Source organism: Procambarus clarkii, chromosome 49 (genome assembly GCF_040958095.1).
Source record: "Procambarus clarkii isolate CNS0578487 chromosome 49, FALCON_Pclarkii_2.0, whole genome shotgun sequence".
NCBI classification, from domain to species: Eukaryota; Metazoa; Arthropoda; class Malacostraca; order Decapoda; family Cambaridae; genus Procambarus; species Procambarus clarkii.
Genome location: NC_091198.1, coordinates 35,793,767 through 35,805,074, shown reverse-complemented (window position 1 = coordinate 35,805,074; position 11,308 = coordinate 35,793,767).

Sequence of the window (11,308 nt, the reverse complement as noted above, 5' to 3'; positions counted from 1 at the left end):
CCTCTGTCAAGTGTCCAAATCTATTTTGGGCAGCTACTGAATACACAGGGAGGGCACTAGGATTGGCTAGCTTGAATTGGTTAGCGGATGGCCTTGGGGGTTTCCCGACGACATGGAGTGAACATTCTGAACTCCAGCATTCTGTGGCCGAGTATTATAATTCGAAGTTGCATTATAGCTGGGCTGGGAGTTGTAATTACGTGAGTTCTGATAATGTCGTGGACACTGTGCGCCTCGCCAAGAATGACCGTGGGAGTTACGAGGTGGAGATGTCCTTTGCCTAGCTCTACAATCCGCAGTGTGGTGACCAACTTGTTTATGGTACTTGCAATATGGGAGCCTAGAATGATTAGATTGATGAGGGGACCGAGAGAATTGTCTAGGGGTGATGATCTAGTGGCGGACCAACAGTCCCTTATGAGGTGGTTACTCTTACCACAATGCCAACATGAAGGAGTGGATGGTTGTGGACTATGGCGTCTCGGCAATTTATGAGGCGGCGAATTTGACTGAGGGCTACGAGCATGGGTACGGTTCTGTGACCAAGAGTTTTGAGAGTTTGTGGGAGGATGCTGAGAGCTTGTTACTACATTTACAGTATCAGAGGGTGGCAACAGTTGAGCACTTCGGGGAGCTAGTTTATCGGCAGCATTGTTAATAGCCTCAAACACTTCACCAATTTCATGTTTAACTCCAAAATTTTGTTGCTCAATGATTAGCTTAGTATGCTCTGGGGCAAAATGCATTAAAGTACCAAATGCTATCATTTTGGCCATAGCCTCAGGGGACAGATTATTGTCTTTTTCTAACAAAGACGAACTATTCATAGCAGAAACTAAGGCATACAGATACTGATCGAGACGGCTAGTAAACGCATTAAACGATTCACCAGGCTTCATGGTGGCATTGACAATTTTCTTGACTAACCTATACGGGTCAAGGTCTCCTTTGTTAACAAAGCAACGGCGAAAGAAATCTTTATATTGAGACCAAGACTGGAGGCTAACAATTGTTTTCTCATCAACAACAAAATGTGCATCACCTTTGGTTGTGTCCACAGCTGACCGTGCAATTGCCAAGTATTCGGCATCAGTAGGCTTAGAAAAACGTGCAACAGTTTTCGCTTCAACCTTACTAAACCATGACTCTAATAAGCGGGATTCACCAGCAAAAAGAGGAATATCCATTTCCTGAGCTGATCTCTGGCCATTGGGATGAGCAACTGTTCCCGTTGAGTCTGAAGGGGTTTCAACAGTGGTAGGCATTGTCACAGCCGTGGAAGTAATGTTTGAACGCAGATTATAATTAAGTGCACCTGGCATCAGAAATGGTATACACAAAAATAAACACTCAAAAATATATCAACTTTGCTAAAGTAAAAAAATGGCAGAAATAAAATTATTAAATTGGGCTAGGCAACAAATAATTAAGAACAAGCAAAATTGTGAATTAAATTAGCAATCTTTCATGAAAATGTCTGGAATTAGAAGCATGTAAATTAATTAAACCAGGCTAAGCACAGCAATTTAGAATAAAAACTGGAAAGTGCAATTGCAAAATTTCATTAAAAATGATTCAACACAACAAGTGGCACTGCAAGAAATATGGATGTAGCACATAAACTGGACACAGGAATGTATATAACTGCTATGGTAAAAATTATAATATGAAATGTTGAAGGAATAAATTTCAATTTTAGGCCAGGAGGAATTAAAAAAAAATTATATTGTACAAATCCTTAACTGCTACTAAAACAAGAATTTCTTACTTCACTGGAATTTGAATTTACCAATAACACTAGTAGCACAATTAATATTTAATGAAATTACTGAGAGAAGCAGGAATGTTGAAATCACACAAGGAAACTGTGGGAGTGGAGTACTGAACCAGCTCCAATATTTAAGAAGTCACAGAGAGGTTAATTCATAAGATATTGTGGATATATTTACGTTAAACCTCATGAAACCATAGCACACGATATCTTAGCTCATAATTACTTAACTCAGGGCTGCAGGATTTGCAATATAACAGTGGCCAATCACGAAAAACAGCGACAGGGCGTTTTGAAGAGGCACATGTGAGGGTTTGTTTACAAACTGGTGCGATGGCGGAAAGCTCGGGAGACCCCACACTAGGAACGATGTTGGAAGCGCGAAGATAAATTCTGACGACAACGATGATGGCGAAGGAAACACGATGTTCGAGGCCGGAGTTCACAGCAGAGTGATGTAGCAGTAGGCTGTGGCGATGGTGAGAGGAGGCAATGTGTCGATGTGGCATCGTGGCGAGGTGTGTGAGCCTTGGGGGGCGACGCTAGTCAGACGGTAGAAGTCTTTTTTTTCCACCAATTCCTCTTGAATAACAGTACACCACACACAATGATCAGTTGATACTTGATACGATGACTGACGACGATTTCAGTAGGTAGAGCACTCACAAAGCTTTGATACTGTCAGCTTGGGTGGTGGTGGTGGGCGCAGGTTCCCACGTGGCGCGCGATTCAAAAATGGCTGGCGCGGGAAACTTCCTTCCTCCTCACTGATGAATGAGCGTTCTCACAGGAAAATAATGACCCTTACTTCTGAGACGTTGGCCTGGAGTAGTGGTTGATGGCAGGACCCCGGACTGGTACAGTAATTGATGCATGGGTGGCAGGATGGAGGCGGCTGATGGCGGTGGCGGTGGCGGCTGGAACACAAGGCGATGTTGGGTACTTTAATTTTCGCTTCCAGAAAAACAATTCTGGATCCCACTGCTGCTACCAGTATTTGTTGCCTTGCGGAGTTGAATGTAGACACAGTAGACACTTCTGTGTATTTATTGACTGAGACAAAAAGACGTATATCTGGCCAGCCGAGGTCCACCTACTCTGATTCTGTCGGGAGAACTGGGCTGCTGCTGGGAGCATGGCTGGTGACTGTCTGTCTGGCATGACGTCAGAGGCCTACTTGCCTGTGATTGGTTATGTCTCAACGGACATTCAATTTGAGTATAACATATTCTTAGCGTGGTAACCCAATCTGGGGCCACATTCTTAGCATGGTAACTATCCGGGGGCCACATTCTTAGCATGGTAACTATCTGGGGCCACATTCTTAGCATGGTAACTATATGGGGCCACATTCTTAGTGTGGTAACTATCTGGGGCCACATACTTAGCTTGGTAACTATCTGGGGCCACATTCTTAGCGTGGTAACTATCTGGGACGACATTCTTAGTGTGGTAACACTATCTGGGGCCACATTCTTAGCATGGTAACTATCTGGGGCCATATTCTTAGTGTGGTAACCCAACCTGGGGCCACATTCTTAGCGTGGTAACTATCTGGGGCCACATTCTTTGTGTGGTAACTATCTGGGACGACATTCTTAGCGTGGTAACACAATCTGGGGCCACATTCTTAGCGTGGTAACACAATCTGGGGCCACATTCTTAGCATGGTAACTAACTGGGGCCACATTCTTAGCGTGGTAACAATCTGGGGCCACATTCATAGCGTGGTAACTATCTGGGGCCACATTCTTAGTGTGGTAACTATCTGGGACGACATTCTTAGCGTGGTAACACAATCTGGGGCCACATTCTTAGCGTGGTAACTATCTGGGGCGACATTCTTAGCATAGTAACTATGTGGGGCGACATTCTTAGCGTGGTAACAGTATCTGGGGCCACATTCTTAGCGTGGTAACTCTATCTGGGGCCACATTCTTAGCGTGGTAGCTATCTGGGGCAACATTCTTAGCGTGATAACTATCTGGGGCCACATTCTTAGCGTGGTAATGCTTTCTGGGGCCACATTCTTAGCGTGGTAACTATCTGGGACGACATTCTAAGCGTGGTAACTCAATCTGGGGCCACATTCTTAGCGTGGTAACTATCTGGGGCCACATTCTTAGTGTGGTAACTATCTCGGGCGACATTCTTAGCATAGTAACTATGTGGGGCGACATTCTTAGCATGGTAACAGTATCTGGGGCCACATTCTTAGCGTGGTAACTCTATCTGGGGCCACATTCTTAGCGTGGTAGCTATCTGGGGCAACATTCTTAGCGTGACAACTATCTGGGGCCACATTCTTAGCGTGGTAATTCCATCTGGGGCCACATTCTTAGCGTGGTAACTATCTGGGGCCACATTCTTAGCGTGGTAACCCTATCTGAGGTCACATTCTTAGTGTGGTAACACTATCTGGGGCCACATTCTTAGTGTGGTAACTATCTGGGGCGACATTCTTAGCTTGGTAACAATATCTGGGTCCACATTCTTAGCGTGGTAACTATCTGGGGCGACATTCTTAGTGTGGTAACTATCTGGGGCCACATTCTTAGTGTGGTAACTATCTTGGGCCACATTCTTAGCGTGGTAATTATCTGGGGCCACATTCTTTGCTTGGTAACTATCTGGGGCCACATTCTTAGCGTGGTAACTATCTGGGGCCACATTCTTAGTGTGGTAACTATCTGGGGCTACATTCTTAGTGTGGTAATTATCTGGGGCCACATTCTTTGCTTGGTAACTATCTGGGACCACATTCTTAGCGTGGTAACTATCTGGGGCTACATTCTTAGTGTGGTAACTATCGGGGGCCACATTCTTAGTGTGGTAACTATCTGGGGCCACATTCTTTGCTTGGTAACTATCTGGGGCCACATTCTTTGCATGGTAACTATCTGGGGCCACATTCTTAGCATGGTAACTATCTGGGGCCACATTCTTTGCATGGTAACTATCTGGGGCCACATTCTTTGCTTGGTAACTATCTGGGGCCACATTCTTTGCTTGGTAACTATCTGGGGCCACATTCTTAGCGTGGTAACTGTCTGGGGCCACATTCTTAGTGTGGTAACTATCTGGGGGCCACATTCTTAGCGTGGTAATACTATCTGGGGCCACATTCTTAGTGTGGTAACTATTTGGGGGCCACATTCTTAGCGTGGTAACTATCTGGGGCCCCATTCTTAGCGTGGTAACTATCTGGGGCCCCATTCTTAGCGTGGTAACTATCTGGGGCCACATTCTTAGTGTGGTAACTATCTGGGTCCACATTCTTAGCGTGGTAACTATCTGGGGCCACATTCTTAGTGTGGTATCTATCTGGGGTCACATTCTTAGCATGGTAACTATCTGGGGCCACATTCTTAGCGTGGTAACTATCTGGGGCCACATTCTTAGCGTGGTAACTATCTGGGGCCACATTCTTAGTGTGGTAACTATCTGGGTCCACATTCTTAGCGTGGTAACTATCTGGGGCCACATTCTTAGTGTGGTATCTATCTGGGGTCACATTCTTAGCATGGTAACTATCTGGGGCCACATTCTTAGCGTGGTAACTATCTGGGGCCACATTCTTAGCGTGGTAACTATCTGGGGCCACATTCTTAGTGTGGTAACACTATCTGGGGCCAAATTCTTAGCGTGGTAACTATCTGGGCCACATTCTTAGCGTGGTAACTATCTGGGGCCCCATTCTTAGCGTGGTAACTATCTGGGGCCACATTCTTAGTGTGGTAACTATCGGGGGCCACATTCTTAGTGTGGTAACTATCGGGGGCCACATTCTTAGTGTGGTAACTATCTGGGCCCAGAGCCTCCACCATCCATGCAGCTCCCAGCCAAACTAGCACACACTTCCTCCCAGGCAACAACAGCGCTTCCTCTCGACGTGTTCACGATGTAGATTCACAGCTTTATCAGTGAGATCGCGTGCAAAGATATATTACCCAAGTTAGCCAACCCGAACTGCCGCCCTGAATACAACCAGGGACAGCTGGAGGGTCTACCTTACGTAATGTGCATAGCATGTATAGTAATGTGTATTGTCGTGTATAGCACTCTTTCTCTCCTCTGCTAAACCTTTCTTCCTCTCCAGGTCGGGACCTTCCCCCTGTGTGGTGAAAGTGCAGTGGGGTATTCGTCCTGTCCTCCCAGGTGGGGCCACAGCACGTGCTTGCGCCCTGTGACACCCTGCCTGGTAGTTCTGCTATGCCGATCCACTGCTAGAACCTCGTGGTACTGCGAGTCAACTGGCAGTTGGAGGATGCCCTCAAATAATACCTTCAGGACACACGGAGACTTCGTATTCGTGCTGAACCGGGTTAAATTAGCTTGATAGGAACCCAATTTACGTCACTGACAACCGTGCTCCAACCAACAGCTCATGAGCCAAAGATTCACAGTTCCACGGAGATCACAGCCACCCAAGCTGAGACAACCCACCACCACCTCCTCCAACAGACCACTACTTCACCTAAGATGCACTGCCTTCGCCTCCTTAACGCCCCTGATCCTCCCCCTGACCCTGACGTTATAGGACATCATATCTACCTGATCACCCAGACTCCTTACACCACCATCACTCCCATCGTCAACGGAATAAAGCTCTTTTACCCTCTGAATCTGACCTCTATGCTTGCCTCATCCCCAAAGCCCGAGCAGGACTACTGACACTAGGACTTATCACCGCACTGACCTTAGAGCACAAGCACAACTGTACTGCTGTTGCCTGCAACGTAGACACCACCCTCCTCTCCACGGTAACAACCTTAGACAGACAACGCATTACCGACGTCGGTAAAGCCAACAATATCATCATAGAAGACCTCTTCCACCCACCCAACACCAAGATCCTCAGAATCCGCTGTTCCTTCCCCACTGAAGCTGAATCCCTCCTCACTAAGGGCTTTATATTAGACCACATCTCCATCCCACACTATAACCTCAAGAAAAGCTCATACCAATATGTCACCCAATGCATCAATGCTATGGCCTCAGAGGGGGCAATGCGGGCCCGTGTGACACTGGTGTCTCCTCAGAGGAGACAATGGGGGCCCCTGTGACAGTGGTGTCTCCTCAGAGGAGACAATGGGGGCCCCTGTGACAGTGGTGTCTCCTCAGAGGAGGCAATGTGGGCCCCTGTGACAGTGGTGTCTCCTCAGAGGAGACAATGGGGGGCCCCTGTGACAGTGGTGTCTCCTCAGAGGAGACAATGGGGGCCCCTGTGACAGTGGTGTCTCCTCAGAGGAGACAATGGGGGCCCCTGTGACAGTGGTGTTTCCTCAGAGGGGACAATGTGGCCCCTGTGACAGTGGTGTCTCCTCAGAGGAGACAATGTGGGCCCCTGTGACAGTGGTGTCTCCTCAGAGGAGACAATGTGGCCCCTGTGACAGTGGTGTCTCCTCAGAGGAGACAATGTGGGCCCTGTGACAGTGGTGTCTCCTCAGAGGAGACAATGTGTGCCCTGTGACAGTGGTGTCTCCTCAGAGGAGACAATGTGGGCCCCTGTGACAGTGGTGTCTCCTCTGAGGACACAATGTGGGCCCTGTGACAGTGGTGTCTCCTCAGAGGAGACAATGTAGGCCCTGTGACAGTGGTGTCTCCTCAGAGGAGACAATGTGGCCCCTGTGACAGTGGTGTCTCCTCAGAGGAGACAATGTGGGCCCTGTGACAGTGGTGTCTCCTCAGAGGAGACAATGTAGGCCCTGTGACAGTGGTGTCTCCTCAGAGGAGACAATGTGGCCCCTGTGACAGTGGTGTCTCCTCAGAGGAGACAATGTGGGCCCTGTGACAGTGGTGTCTCCTCAGAGGAGACAATGTAGGCCCTGTGAGAGTGGTGTCTCCTCAGAGGAGACAATGTGGCCCCTGTGACAGTGGTGTCTCCTCAGAGGAGACAATGTGGCCCCTCTGACAGTGGTGTCTCCTCAGAGGAGACAATGTGGCCCCTGTGACAGTGGTGTCTCCTCAGAGGAGACAACGTGGGCCCCTGTGACAGTGGTGTCTCCTCAGAGGAGACAATGTGGCCCCTGTGACAGTGGTGTCTCCTCAGAGGAGACAATGTGGCCCCAGTGACAGTGGTGTCTCCTCTGAGGAGACAATGTGGGCCCTGTGACAGTGGTGTCTCCTCAGAGGAGACAATGTAGGCCCTGTGACAGTGGTGTCTCCTCAGAGGGGGCATGGTGGCCTCTGTGACAGTGGTGTCTCCCCAGAGGAGACAATGTGGCCCCTGTGACAGTGGTGTCTCCTCAGAGGAGACAATGTGGGCCCCTGTGACAGTGGTGTCTCCTCAGAGGAGACAATGTGGGCCCTGTGACAGTGGTGTCTCCTCAGAGGAGACAATGTGGGCCCTGTGACAGTGGTGTCTCCTCAGAGGAGACAATGTGGGCCCCTGTGACAGTGGTGTCTCCTCAGAGGAGACAATGTGGGCCCCTGTAACAGTGGTGTCTCCTCAAAGGAGACAATGTGGGCCCTGTGACAGTGGTATCTCCTCAGAGGAGACAATGTGGGCCCCTGTGACAGTGGTGTCTCCTCAGAGGAGACAATGTGGGCCCCTGTGACAGTGGTGTCTCCTCAGAGGAGACAATGTGGGCCCCTGTGACAGTGGTGTCTCCTCAGAGGAGACAATGTGGGCCCCTGTGACAGTGGTGTCTCCTCAGAGGAGACAATGTGGGCCCCTGTGACAGTGGTGTCTCCTCAGAGGAGACAATGTGGGCCCTGTGACAGTGGTGTCTCCTCAGAGGAGACAATGTGGGCCCTGTGACAGTGGTGTCTCCTCAGAGGAGACTATGTGGGCCCTGTGACAGTGGTGTCTCCTCAGAGGAGACAATGTGGGCCCTGTGACAGTGGTGTCTCCTCAGAGGAGACAATGTGTGCCCCTGTGACAGTGGTGTCTCCTCAGAGGAGACAATGTGGGGACTGTGACAGTGGTGTCTCCTCAGAGGAGACAATGTGGGCCCTGTGACAGTGGTGTCTCCTCAGAGGAGACAATGTGGGCCCCTGTGACAGTGGTGTCTCCTCAGAGGAGACAATGTGGGCCCTGTGACAGTGGTGTCTCCTCAGAGGAGACAATGTGGGCCCTGTGACAGTGGTGTCTCCTCAGAGGAGACAATGTGGCCCCTGTGACAGTGGTGTGTTTGTATCATCAGCGGTGTTGTGGCTGATAGTGAGAGAGACGCTGCTCGTCACCGCAGGCTTCACCAGGATGCCCATCCTCCCTACCCTTTACCCCTTTCCTAACTTTTCATCGCGTTCCCTTCTCCTTCATCCCCTTCCTTACCCTTCACCACCTTCCCTACCCTTCACCACCTTCCTTACTCTTCACCACCTTCACAACCCTTCACCACCTACCCTACCCTTCACCACCGTCCCGACCCTACACTATCTACCCTACCCTTCACCACCTTCCCTTCCCTTCCCTTCACCGCCTTCCCTACCCTTCATCACCTTCCCTTCCCTTCACCACCATCCCTTCTCTTCACCACCTTCCCTACACTTCATCACCTTCCTTACCATTCACCACCTGCCCTACCCTTCACTATCTTCCCTATCCTTCACCACCTTCCCTACCCTTCACCACCTTCCCTACCCTTCACCACCTTCCCTACCCTTCACCACCTTCCCTACCCTAACCTTCACCACCTTCCCTACCCTTCACCACCTTCCCTACCCTTCACCACCTTCTCTACCCTTCAACACCTTCCCTACCCATCAACACCTTCCCTACCCTTCTGCACCTTCCCTACCCTTCACCACCTTCCCTACTCATCAACACCTTCCCTACCCTCCACCACCTTCCCTACCCTTCACCACCTTCCCTACCCTTCACCACCTTCCCTACTCATCAACACCTTCCCTACCCTTCACCACCTTCCCTACTCTTCACCACCTTCCCTACCCTTCACCACCTTCCCTACTCATCAACACCTTCCCTACCCTTCACCACCTGCCCTAACCTTCACCACCTTCCCTACCCTTCACCACCTTCCCTATCCTTCACCACCCTCCCTACCCTTCACCACCTTCCCTACCCTTCACCACCTTCCCTACCCTTCACCACCTTCCCTATCCTTCACCACCCTCCCTACCCTTCACCACCTTCCCTACCTTTCACCACCCTCCCTACCCTTCACCACCTTCCCTATCCTTCACCACCCTCCCTACCCTTCACCACCTTCCCTACCCTTCACCACCTTCACTACCCTTCACAGCTTTCCCTACCCTTCACAACTTTCCCTACCCTTCACCACCTTCCCTACCCTTCACCACCTTCCCTACCCATCACCACCTTCACTACCCATCACCACCTTCACTATCCTTCACCACCTTCCCTCCCCTTCACCACCTTCCCTACCCTTCAACACCTTCCCTACCCTTCACCACCTTCCCTACTCTTCACCACCTTCCCTCCCCTTCACCACCTTCCCTACCCTTCACCACCTTCCCTACCCTTCACCACCTTCCCTACTCTTCACCACCTTCCCTCCCCTTCACCACCTTCCCTACCCTTCACCACCTTCCCTACCCTTCACCACCTTCCCTACCCTTCACCCAACCCGTTCTCGTTATAGCACGTCACATTCTGACGTATACTTTACCTAAGGACAAAAACTGATGTACAAGAAGATTGTTGCGGCTCGCGAAACTGAGGTGATGTCCCGTTTTCTGTTCTTGGTGATGTTTGGTGAGATGTGGATGCGAGTGTTGGCGGCAGGGTAGCAATGGCCTTATTCTGTATATTTATAGTGGGCCTTAAAGTGGGTGGGCCGACAAGCAGCTCCACATCTCACCAAACATCACCGGGTGACGACCACCCTGGAAATTCAACTTGTTGGTGTTCTCATTGATAACAAGTCGATTTTTTTCCAGGACCACATTCAAAATATAACGAAAAAAGTTTCTAAAACAGTTGGCATTCTTTCTAAAATCAGATATTATGTACCTCGGCCTTGCTTGTAACGCTCTATTACTCTCTTATCTATCCTTATCTCAACTATGGTATATGTGCTTGGGATTCTATTACCCAAAATTATCTTCGTCCTCTAATTACTCCATATAAATTAGCTATTAGAACAATAACAAACTCTGGCTGTAGACAGCACTCGGACATTTATTTAAATTTGTTAATTTGTTAGATATTATGTCACTGCACATCCTCTCATGTGTACTCTATATATATTAAACTCTGAACTGTAATGCCAATCCTGACCTTAAACGCTTCCTAAAGGGTTGTAACAGAACTCTTGGGGGCACCACACTAGAAACAAATATCTATTTCATAATTCAAGATTGCGACTTAACCAAACTAGAAACGCTATGCAAATCAAGGGACCCAGAATGTGGAATGACCTTTCCAATCACGTCAAAGACTGTCCATCTCTCAACCAGTTTAAGAGAAGCACTAAGTACTACCTAATCGACTCCATGTAACATTCCTTACCTCCTAAATGTCAACCACTGTCTTCCTATTATCAAACATCATTAATGACTAACTTGTAAAACTGCTAATAACTGACATGTATAAACTTAAGAAAATTG